This window comes from Triticum aestivum, chromosome 7B (genome assembly GCF_018294505.1).
Source record: "Triticum aestivum cultivar Chinese Spring chromosome 7B, IWGSC CS RefSeq v2.1, whole genome shotgun sequence".
NCBI lineage: Eukaryota > Viridiplantae > Streptophyta > Magnoliopsida > Poales > Poaceae > Triticum > Triticum aestivum.
The window spans coordinates 723,455,256-723,465,650 of record NC_057813.1 but is presented as its reverse complement, the minus strand read 5'-3'; the positions used below and the strand labels follow the sequence as shown (position 1 = coordinate 723,465,650).

The window sequence follows — 10,395 nt, the reverse complement described above, 5'->3', positions numbered from 1 at the left end:
CGTAAGCGTATGCGTAATGTCGGTCCGGGCCGCTTCATCTCACAATACCGCCGAACCAAAGTATGACATGCTGGTAAGCAGTATGACTTGTATCGCCCACAACTCACTTGTGTCCTACTCGTGCATATAACATCAACGCATAAAACCTAGGCTCGGATGCCACTGTTGGGGAACGTAGTAATTTCAAAAAAATTCCTACGTACACGCAAGATCATGGTGATGGCATAGCAACGAGAGGAGAGAGTGTTGTCCACATACCCTCGTAGACCGTAAGCGGAAGCGTTATGACAACGCGGTTGATGTAGTCGTACGTCTTCACGATCCGACCGATCCAAGTACTGAACGTACGGCACCTCCGAGTTTAGCACACGTTCAGCTCGATGACGATCCCCGGGCTCCGATCCAGCAAAGCTTCGGGGATGAGTTCCGTCAGCACGACGGCGTGGTGACGATGATGATGCTCTACCGACGCAGGGCTTCGCCTAAACTCCGCGACGATATGACCGAGGTGGAATATGGTGGAGGAGGGCACCGCACACGGCTAAGGAACGATCCGTAGATCAACTTGTGTGTCTATGGGGTGCCCCCCGCCCCCGTATATAAAGGAGCCAGGGGGGAGGAGGCGGTCGGCCAAGGAGGGCGCGCCAAGGGGGGAGTCCTACTCCCACCGGGAGTAGGACTCCCTTCTTTCCTAGTTGGAATAGGAGAAGGGGGAAAGAGGAGGAAGAGGGGAAGGAAGGGGGGGGGGGGCGCCCCCCTTCCCTTGTCCTATTCGGACTAGGAAGGAGAGGGGCGCGCGGCCCCCTCCTGCCTCCTTCCCTCTTCTCCCTCGAGGCCCATGTAGGCCCAATAACCCCCCGGGGGGTTCCGGTAACCTCCCGGTACTCCGGTAAAATGCCGATTTCACCCGGAACGATTCCGATGTCCAAATATAGGCTTCCAATATATCGATCTTTATGTCTCGACCATTTCGAGACTCCTCGTTACGTCCGTGATCACATCCGGGACTCCGAACAAACTTCGGTACATCAAAACTTATAAACTCATAATAAAACTGTCATCGTAACGTTAAGCGTGTGGACCCTACGGGTTCAAGAACTATGTAGACATGACCTAGAACTATTCTCGGTCAATAACCAATAGCGGAACCTGGATGCCCATATTGGTTCCTACATAATCTACGAAGATCTTTATCGGTCAAACCGCATAACAACATACGTTGTTCCCTTTGTCATCGGTATGTTACTTGCCCGAGATTTGATCGTCGGTATCCAATACCTAGTTCAATATCGTTACCGGCAAGTCTCTTTACTCGTTCCGTAATGCATCATCCCGTAACCAACTCATTTGGTCACATTGCTTGCAAGGCTTATAATGATGTGCATTACCGAGAGGGCCCAGAGATACCTCTCCGACAATCGGAGTGACAAAACCTAATCTCGAAATACGCCAACTCAACGTGTACCTTCGGAGACACCTGTAGTACTCCTTTATAATCACCCAGTTACGTTGTGACGTTTGGTAGTACCCAAAGTGTTCCTCCGGTAAACGGGAGTTGCATAATTCTCATAGTTACAGGAACATGTATAAGTCATGAAGAAAGCAATAGCAATATACTAAACGATCAAGTGCTAGGCTAACGGAATGGGTCATGTCAATCACATCATTCTTCTAATGATGTGATCCCATTAATCAAATGACAACACATGTCTATGGTTAGGAAACATAACCATCTTTGATTAATGAGCTAGTCAAGTAGAGGCATACTAGTGACTATATGTTTGTCTATGTATTCACACATGTATCATGTTTCCGGTTAATACAATTCTAGCATGAATAATAAACATTTGTCATGATATGAGGAAATAAATAATAACTTTATTATTGCCTCTAGGGCATATTTTCTTCAATTTTGATCATACGTGGGACACGTCAAATTCAGATCACCACTCGTCTTTAATTTCATTTCACGGGTGGATGGCCAGGTAGGTCGATAGATCGGCTCATAATAGCTCAGAGAATCGAAATAAGCATTCATCCGTAAAGCGTAAGGCGTTTTCCATATTCGTCCATTACAAAAATCATGCTGAGCTATAGTGTATGTGATGGAGATGTTGAAGATGCGATTGTCAATATTTTAGCTTGCTTGGAGGATTAGTTTCCTGTCCACGATCGAAAAACCATCCAGATATTCTAGCTTATAGAGCTGCACTGGTTAAGCATGTAGATATTTTAGCTTGCGTGGTTAATTCTTCTGTCCCAGGAAACCATCAAGAATGGATGGACACCTATGATTAGAGGGCCACACGCTGGTCATGACAATGCAGGCCCTCCTACTTAAAGTACTAATAGAAGGTCGAATGCGATGATGACTAGAAAATAAAATGATCAATCCGAAAGCCATATTACGGTATGGTGATCTCTTATGGGGGACCATGTAAGTATAGCTAAATTTAAGGCGACAATTGATCGATCTGTTACTATCATGTGCCGGTGATAGAAGTTATTGCTGCCATTCCTCTGTGCTGGCGGTGTTGCGTCATACATAGATGCTTAGGCCCTGTTTGATAGCAAAGTATTTTCTAAATATTTTCAAAATACTACAGTTTTTTTACTTACCATGGTTTTATTTACACTGACCTGTTTGGCTTGCAAAAAAACTGCATTATCAAAACCAGAGTATTTCCAATACTGTGGTAAATTCTCTGCATAAAAAAAAGAGCTCCGAACTTTTTTTTTTAAAACAGAGCAAGGGAAAGAAAAGATCCCGTCGCTAGCTATTCTCAAGAGACTCGTCTTGCTATCAAGCCATAACCTCCGCCGCCGTCGCTGCCCCAACAAACACCTCTCGCTCACGCCGTCGCCTCGTGCCGGCCGTCAGCTCCTGCCTCTGAACGGCCGTGCTGATCCCCAGTCCAGCCTGTTCCCTTATGCGTATGAGATAGCTTGGCTGGGTAGGTATTGGATCCGTGTCAAAAAAAATACAAGAAAGTCGTTCCATCGTTTTGTGCATGCCTGCGAATGGCAAGGCCTAGCTACCTGGCTAGATTGACGAACAGAAACAGTATACAACCGGCCAGCTGCACGTGTAGCAACGGCTAGCTCTATGCGACTGGCAGCAATTTTTACAGCATTGTGTGGTGTAGCCAAACATGTGCTCTGTATTCTCAATACTCCAAAAAACTTTGTTATGTTAAAACTGTGGTATTTTATATCTACAGGTTAAATTACTGTAGTTTTTGATACTTTGGTTTATATGATACTTTGCTATCAAACATAGCCTTAAGTGCATTTTATATCTAACAATCATCCAGGAAAACAGTATCTAGTACAAAGAAAATACAGCAAGAAGCAAAATGCAAAATGTAAAACTATTACATCAAAATCATATTGTCCGTTTTCTTCCTTTGACTAGGCGTCGCTCATCACCCCCAAAAACACTAAGTAAAAAAAACATCCGGAACACACGAGATATTTGACCTGGCGCTCCTCTGACAAGATGCGGCCACCCGGATCCCAATGATTGCCCGGCCAACTGCCATGTTGATCGCCCGGGTAGCAGGCTTTGGATGTCACTCACCGGCTTGGGTCTTTCCGGAACTATCCTCACAGCACAGCTACTTTTCATCTCCTTTCTCTCGAATTATCCTCTCCCACCGGAATTATTAATTATCACCGGTATATATGTCTGCGACGGCGACCGCACGCGGATATGTGTGTGTAGACGGAGGCGACATGACCGGCCGGTGTAAATGCACTCAGCTGTGAAGCCAGCACTGTGAGGTGTGACGTGTGACTGTGAGTGTGACTACGACGCCACGGCGTGCAGCACGTACGACCCGCGACCTTCCTCCGATCCTGGCTTATTGTAACTAAGAGCAACTCTAATGGGGCGATCCAATTCGTCCATGACCGTCTGTTTAGATTGACGCGGATAGAAAAGGCGGCCCAACGCGCCGATCTAAACTGACGCGCGTCCGTTTTTCGTCCGCGGGCGACCCATTTCCGGCCCATTTTTGAGCCTGATTTGGGTCGGTGCGAACACGCGACGAACACGCGCGCGGTCGTCTACTCCTGTCCCCGGGCCCGCTGGTCTGTGGCACATTGGCCTCCCCCCCTCCCACCAACAAGCAACCCTCGCCCCCCGCCTCCTTCGTCACCGACGCCGCCGTCCATTTTTGCGGCGACTCTTCCTCCAGCTGCCGCCGCCTCCACATCCGCCCAGTAACGCCGCCCCTGTCCCCAGTCGCGCGCCGCCGCCGCTTCCCCACCGTACAGCCGCCCAAGACCAAGAAGACGCCTGGCCGCCCCCGCCACATACGACCGGCACACTCGTCGGACGCCGGCCGAGCAGCTAGCTGGTCTGTGCGCGCCGCGTCTCCCCTCGCCGGCAGTCTCCTTCTTCGACGCCCGCAAGCTGTTCGGCTGTTTTTCAAGGTACGAAAATGGACTCCGCCGATGAGTTCTTTTTCCATAATTTCATTTGCGACTCCGACGATTCGTCGTCCGATGACGAGGAGGAGATATTGGCTGCCGTGTTGGTCCATCACCACCTCAACAACCAGCGACCGTTGTTCTGTGGCTCAATTCTGCGCCACCTTCCGGCGTTGAATCGTAACCGAGAGAGCGGGCATTTCCTTCTCTGGAAGGACTACTTTGATACAACAAACCCGTTGTTCAAACATCACCAATTCCGCCGCCGGTTCCGTATGAGTAGGCATGTTTTCAACCGTATTAGAGAGGGAGTAGTCGGCTATGATGACTACTTCGAGTGCAAAGAGGATACTGTCGGCAAGATTGGTTTCTCCTCTTATCAAAAATGCACTGCCGCCATCCGAATGCTTGCATACGGAGTGCCCGGTGATCTCATTGACGAGTACGTCCGTATGAGCGAGTCTACATGCCTAGAGTCCCTGTATAAGTTTTGCAAGGCTGTGATTGCTGTGTTTGGCCCTGAGTACTTGAGAGAGCCGACAGCTACAGATACAACACGTTTGTTGGCAATGAATGCTAGCAGGGGCTTCCCGGGGATGCTTGGCAGCATAGACTGCATGCACTAGGAGTGGAAGAACTGCCCTTCTGCTTGGCAAGGGCAGTATAAGAGACATGTCAGGGCTTGCACTGTCATATTAGAGGCCGTGGCGTCTCAAGATCTCTGGATCTGGCACTCTTTCTTTGGCATGGCTGGATCACACAATGATATCAACGTGCTTCAGCGCTCGCCGGTGTTTGCTAGGCTTGCCGAAGGCAACAGCCCACCGGTGAACTTTACTGTCAACGGCCACAACTATGACAAAGGGTACTATTTGGGTGACAGTATCTATCCTCAGTGGAACACTATTGTAAAGACAATACCCGACCCTGTTGGAGAGAAAAGGAAAAGATTTGCCCAAGAGCAAGAGAGTGCTAGAAAGGATGTCGAGCGTGCCTTTGGTGTTTTACAATCTCAATGGGGCATCATTCGGTATCCTGGTAATACTTGGAGCACGCAGAAACTATGGGAGGTGATAACTGCTTGTGTGATCATGCACAATATGATCGTAGAAGACGAGCGCCCGGAACGTCTGTACGATCAAGGCTTTCAGTTTCAGGATGAGAATGTTGTGCCTGAGCATGGAGTAGCAGCAACATTTGAGCAGTTCATTCAGTTTCATGAAGACATGCGTGATTGGGAAACTCACGTGCAACTGCAAAATGATTTGGTCGAGCATATGTGGACTCATGTTGACAACCAATAGATGTATCTACTTTTATTCGCTCGTAAAACTATGTGAAACATTTTTATTTTTATTTGGCCGACTATACTATTTATTTGGGCGGACTATATTTTCATTTCACAATATGTTGAATGCAATGCAAAATTGGGCGACCAGCCGGACACGCCTGCACATATGAGTCGGCGCGTTGGGCGCGCTGTCGACCCATATGAAAAACAGGGCGGACGCCGGACGGGCGGCCGACCCAAACGGACAAAAAGCGGACGAGATCGCCGTCCGTTTGGGTCGGCCCGTTGGAGCTGCTCTAACTAACGAATTAAACACGATTATGATAAGACCTAGGGGGTGTTTGGTTGAGAAGTCCTAGGACTTTTTCTAGTCCCAGGGACTAATCAAAAAAGACTCTCTAGTAGAGTCTTTTTCTAGTCCCTGTAGAAAAAGTCCCTCCCGTTTGGTTTCTAGGGACTTTTTAGGGACTTTTTCTAGTCTCTGAGACTAAAAAGTCCCTGTACCAAACACCCCCTTAGTAGCGCCGAATTATTTGATCCGTTGGTGGAGTAACACGATCCTGGCGGTTCGTGCATGTATTTTGCACTTGAAAAACTTATGTATCAAACGATCTGTTAAGCAAATTTACGTCCGATCGGTCGGATCGGATAAACTGAAGTAATGTCTGTAGTACAGTACTCACTCCATTTTTAAATATAAGCTTTTTAGAGTTTTCAATACGAACTACATACATATATATAGGACAAATTTTATCTATAAGCAATGGTAGTTACCCCTAGTTGTTTGTGCTCCACGTGTCCCTTCTTATCTCTAAACCAAACGGGTTGGTGGACGCCAAAGAATCCAATAGCCGGCTGCTAACTAACATCTAATTAAATAATTAAATAAATGGCGTGTGTTAGTTCAACAACCTGCTATTTCCTTGGCCAGCCGAGTGCATCACCGTGAATAGATAAGATATTTATAAGTTGAACGTGCTGGCCCAAACATTTTTTTTAGGAATCTCTTGTATACTTCTGACTCAACTATGTAGAACTACATACTATTTTGGAAAAGAGTACATAGTATATTGTTTGGAAAATAGTACATAGTATATTGTTTGGAAAATAGTATATCATGGAGTTTGAATTTTTTTGGAGCGATGAGTATATAGTATGTAGCATGGAGTATATGTATTTACAGTGTGGAGTTGAAAGGAGTATATAGTGTGGTAATAGTATGGAGTACATAGTATGGAATTGAGAGGAGTATATGGTATGTACTGAGGAGTATATATAGTTTGGAAAAAGTATATATTTGGGTATATGTATACTTCCAATGGCTTATGTAATGTTCATTTAATATATACTTCCAGTGGCATAGATACTCCATTTTTATAGTATAGAGTTTGCACTGTTGCTTAGAATATGTAGTATGGAGTATCATGTGAAAACAAGTTGTATATATACACATGCTTCCTTTTCATTTAAGTGGTGTACACATAGTATGGAGTATCTATGTAGTATGGAGTATGCACATTTAACCAGAGACTGGAGTATGGAGTATGTATCACATTTATAGGGTACAACAGTACAAGTAGTTTATCTATCATTTCACTGATTCCTGAAGCTAAGATTTGGACGATCGTACACAACTTCTTTCAAACCATGATGCGACCATGTCCTCAAACGTACATCGTCGCCACCACCGACGTCATTCTTCTACGTGCAGCCACATGTTGTCTTCGTTGCCGAGGCCGACGTCATTCTTCTACGTGCAGCCACATGTTCTTCGTCGCCGCCGTACCGGAACAGGCAGGCATCTGCAATGCGCAGCAGCCATGGTTGCCGACTTGCCGTTGTCGTCGTTGCCACCGTATCATGGTAATCACCCATCGGTCACGTTGTTTTAATTTGTTGTCGCCGTTTCGGAGAAGACAGACAGCAGCCGTGGACCGGTGGACGGCGATGCCGTCGGCCGTGGCAGTCAGCTATCAGTTATGCTGTCTTCGTCGGCGCCGCACCAGAAATAGGCATGTGTCGACCATATGTCGTCAGTTGTCACAACAGCCGTGGTGCTAGAGAGTAGCCACTTGACAGTTCTTGCGTCTCGACAGTTCTGATCATGACGCAGGCCAACACTCCATGTAGAAAATTGATGCGCGGAGAGGAGAGGACCCAACGGACGCAATGGCTATATAAAAGAAGAAATTATGATGATGAATACGTATGAAATCTGGATAAAAAATATCAAATTCCATGATGCATGCTTGGGAATTATGGGAAGTCATTGCATACCTCGTTGTGCTATTGATAATTGATAATGCGTCCAATCTAGTAAATTTGGTATACCTTTTGATTTCGTCGGAGAGAAACAAAGATAGCTAAAAAAAGATGAGGAGAAGATTTGTTGCGCTCCTCTATCTAGATATACGGTGCAGCTCCAGAAAAATCGGAAGGATAGAGACAACAATTCCGGGTGGAGAAAATATCCCATTTTACGTGCCCACAACCCGTTAAAAACGCACAGATCTAAAAGCAATCAAACGGCGATTGAGGTGAAGGTAATTACCACCTAATGGTACGATGTATTTTCCATATATATATATATATATATATATATATATATATATATATATATATATATTATTTTAAAGTAGATTCACTCATTTTGCTTTGTATGTTGTCAATATTCAAATCTCTAAAAGTTCTTATATTTAGGAACGGATGGAGTACTTATAAACTTGAGTTGGTGATACATGCCAAAAAAAAAAACTAGAGTTGCTGATGGTTATGCTGAGTTCACTCCCTCGTTCCACCCCTATTTTCTTATAGCATCTCCAACAGAAGCGCTATATAAACAATGTGCGGTATAAAAACTGTTTTTAGCACGCTCGGATCCGATTTGAAGTCTCCAGCAGCCGCACAAAAAGAGCGCACACGCTATAACTAGTGCAGCGCACGCATTAAAAAAGCATCGCGCGCAGCATATTTAGTGCGTCCGGTCACGCACGCTGCAAACTCGGGCTGCTGCAGATGGGACCGTTTGATTGGGACCGCTGGACCCGCGCGTGCAGCAAATTTTACAACGCTTGTTAGAGCAAACATCTTCTAGCGCCCTAAAAAAACTATTTGCGCATTATAGACCCGTTTTGTGGGCGCCGCCCATTGGGCAGCTTTTGAAGATGCTCTTATACGTCTAGAATTCATCAGAGTCCTCCAATTTGGAAACAGTATAACTGTTAATGAAATTGTAGGAACATATCATTTTTCTCAACACACAGGGCGCACGTGATGTTACTTTTGAAATAAAAAAATTTCCCATCCGTGCTCTTTCGCTTTTGAAACATGATCACTGGTAAAAGGGGAAATTAGCAAAAAAAAAAGGGGGGGAGTAGTTATCGTGCATCGTCTCGTCGTAGTCAACCATTGATCACCGTTATCATTCATTTATATCCGATGTGCATCACACGTCGATGGCGTGGAGTGATGGTTGTCAAGACGGGCCGGCCGCCGACGTTAAAGCAGATCAGAGGACCCCTGAACCAAGTCACTGATCGACTACCATGTACTCCCTCTGTCCAAAAATACTCGTCTTTGAAATGATTGTATCTAGACTTAAGATGCATTCATTTTATCCATTTCGAAGACAAGTGTTTTGGGATGGAGGGAGTAGTTTTCATTCATCACAGCTATCAAATTGAAGTACTTACAACTCTTGGACGGATGGTCAAGTTTTATTCGGAGTTGTGATTTTTTACAGAACATGTAGGCAAATATATACTACCTTTAGGGCATTTCCGATGGCGAAACTTAAACCACACGCATAGGTACGGATCGCGCGGTTCAGACGTGTTGTGCCATCCAACGCAGGCCTGTATCGGTTTGTGGGGTGGTCCGGCCATATTTTCTCCCATAAGATGGAGACAAACATGGGAGGCTGTGCGGGCATTTGGACAACACCCATGCCCGCTTCTGACCGTCCTGGCCCACCCAAGCCCCCTCCCCTCTCGCTCGCGCACATTTCCGCCTGACGTCAGCTGCCCGCATTAATGTCGTTGTAGAGTGGCCGCTCCGCATTGAAGACGGCTCAACGCAGACGCGACCTCTCACTGCCTCCGCCGCTGAAGCGGCGCGCCGGCCGAGGGCGCTCTCTGTTGCACGCCCGACTGAATACTCACCCTCGCCGCACTCACACGACACCATTAAACCCGCGTGGAAGCCGAGAAACCTACTCCCGGCACAGTCCGTTCACAAGCGAGCTGCCATTAAACACAACGTCAGGCAAGCTGCCCACCCGCTATTTAAAGAAGGCCAGACCCCGGGCAAAAGAAGCATCACTCCGCCGCTCCCCATCTCCTTCTTCAACCATTTTCTCCACCCGTTCGATGGCATTCGACGAGCAGGAAAAGCAGTTCTCCGACATAAAAGCCGACTGGGTTGCTTGCTATGCCTGCCGGATACGAGTGACGCAGCTCGCTGCTCCACCTCCCTCACCTAACCCGATGGACCAAGTTGCCTGCTCCAAGCCGGCACGGGGGGGGGGGGGGGGGGGGGGCATGGAGGCCGTGGACGACGCCGTGTCGTACCACGCCTCCCTTGCCTATGACCGCGCCATCCGTCGTCAACGCGCGTATAACCGCACCCTGTCGGTAGAGAAAGAAACTGGTTGCATGGAAATCGACGAGGTG

The 10,395-nt window shown here is 46.9% G+C and overlaps 1 long non-coding RNA gene across 1 annotated transcript; it reads right to left on the bottom strand.

Annotated features, from left to right (window-relative positions):
• Positions 1-7,256: 7,256 nt before the first annotated feature.
• Positions 7,257-8,093, bottom strand: LOC123156035 (uncharacterized). The gene is made up of 2 exons (XR_006477793.1): positions 8,003-8,093; positions 7,257-7,898 (listed from the first exon to the last, which is right to left on the bottom strand). It is a non-coding gene; the product is annotated as an uncharacterized lncRNA (long non-coding RNA).
• Between the last annotated feature and the right edge of the window lie 2,302 nt (positions 8,094-10,395).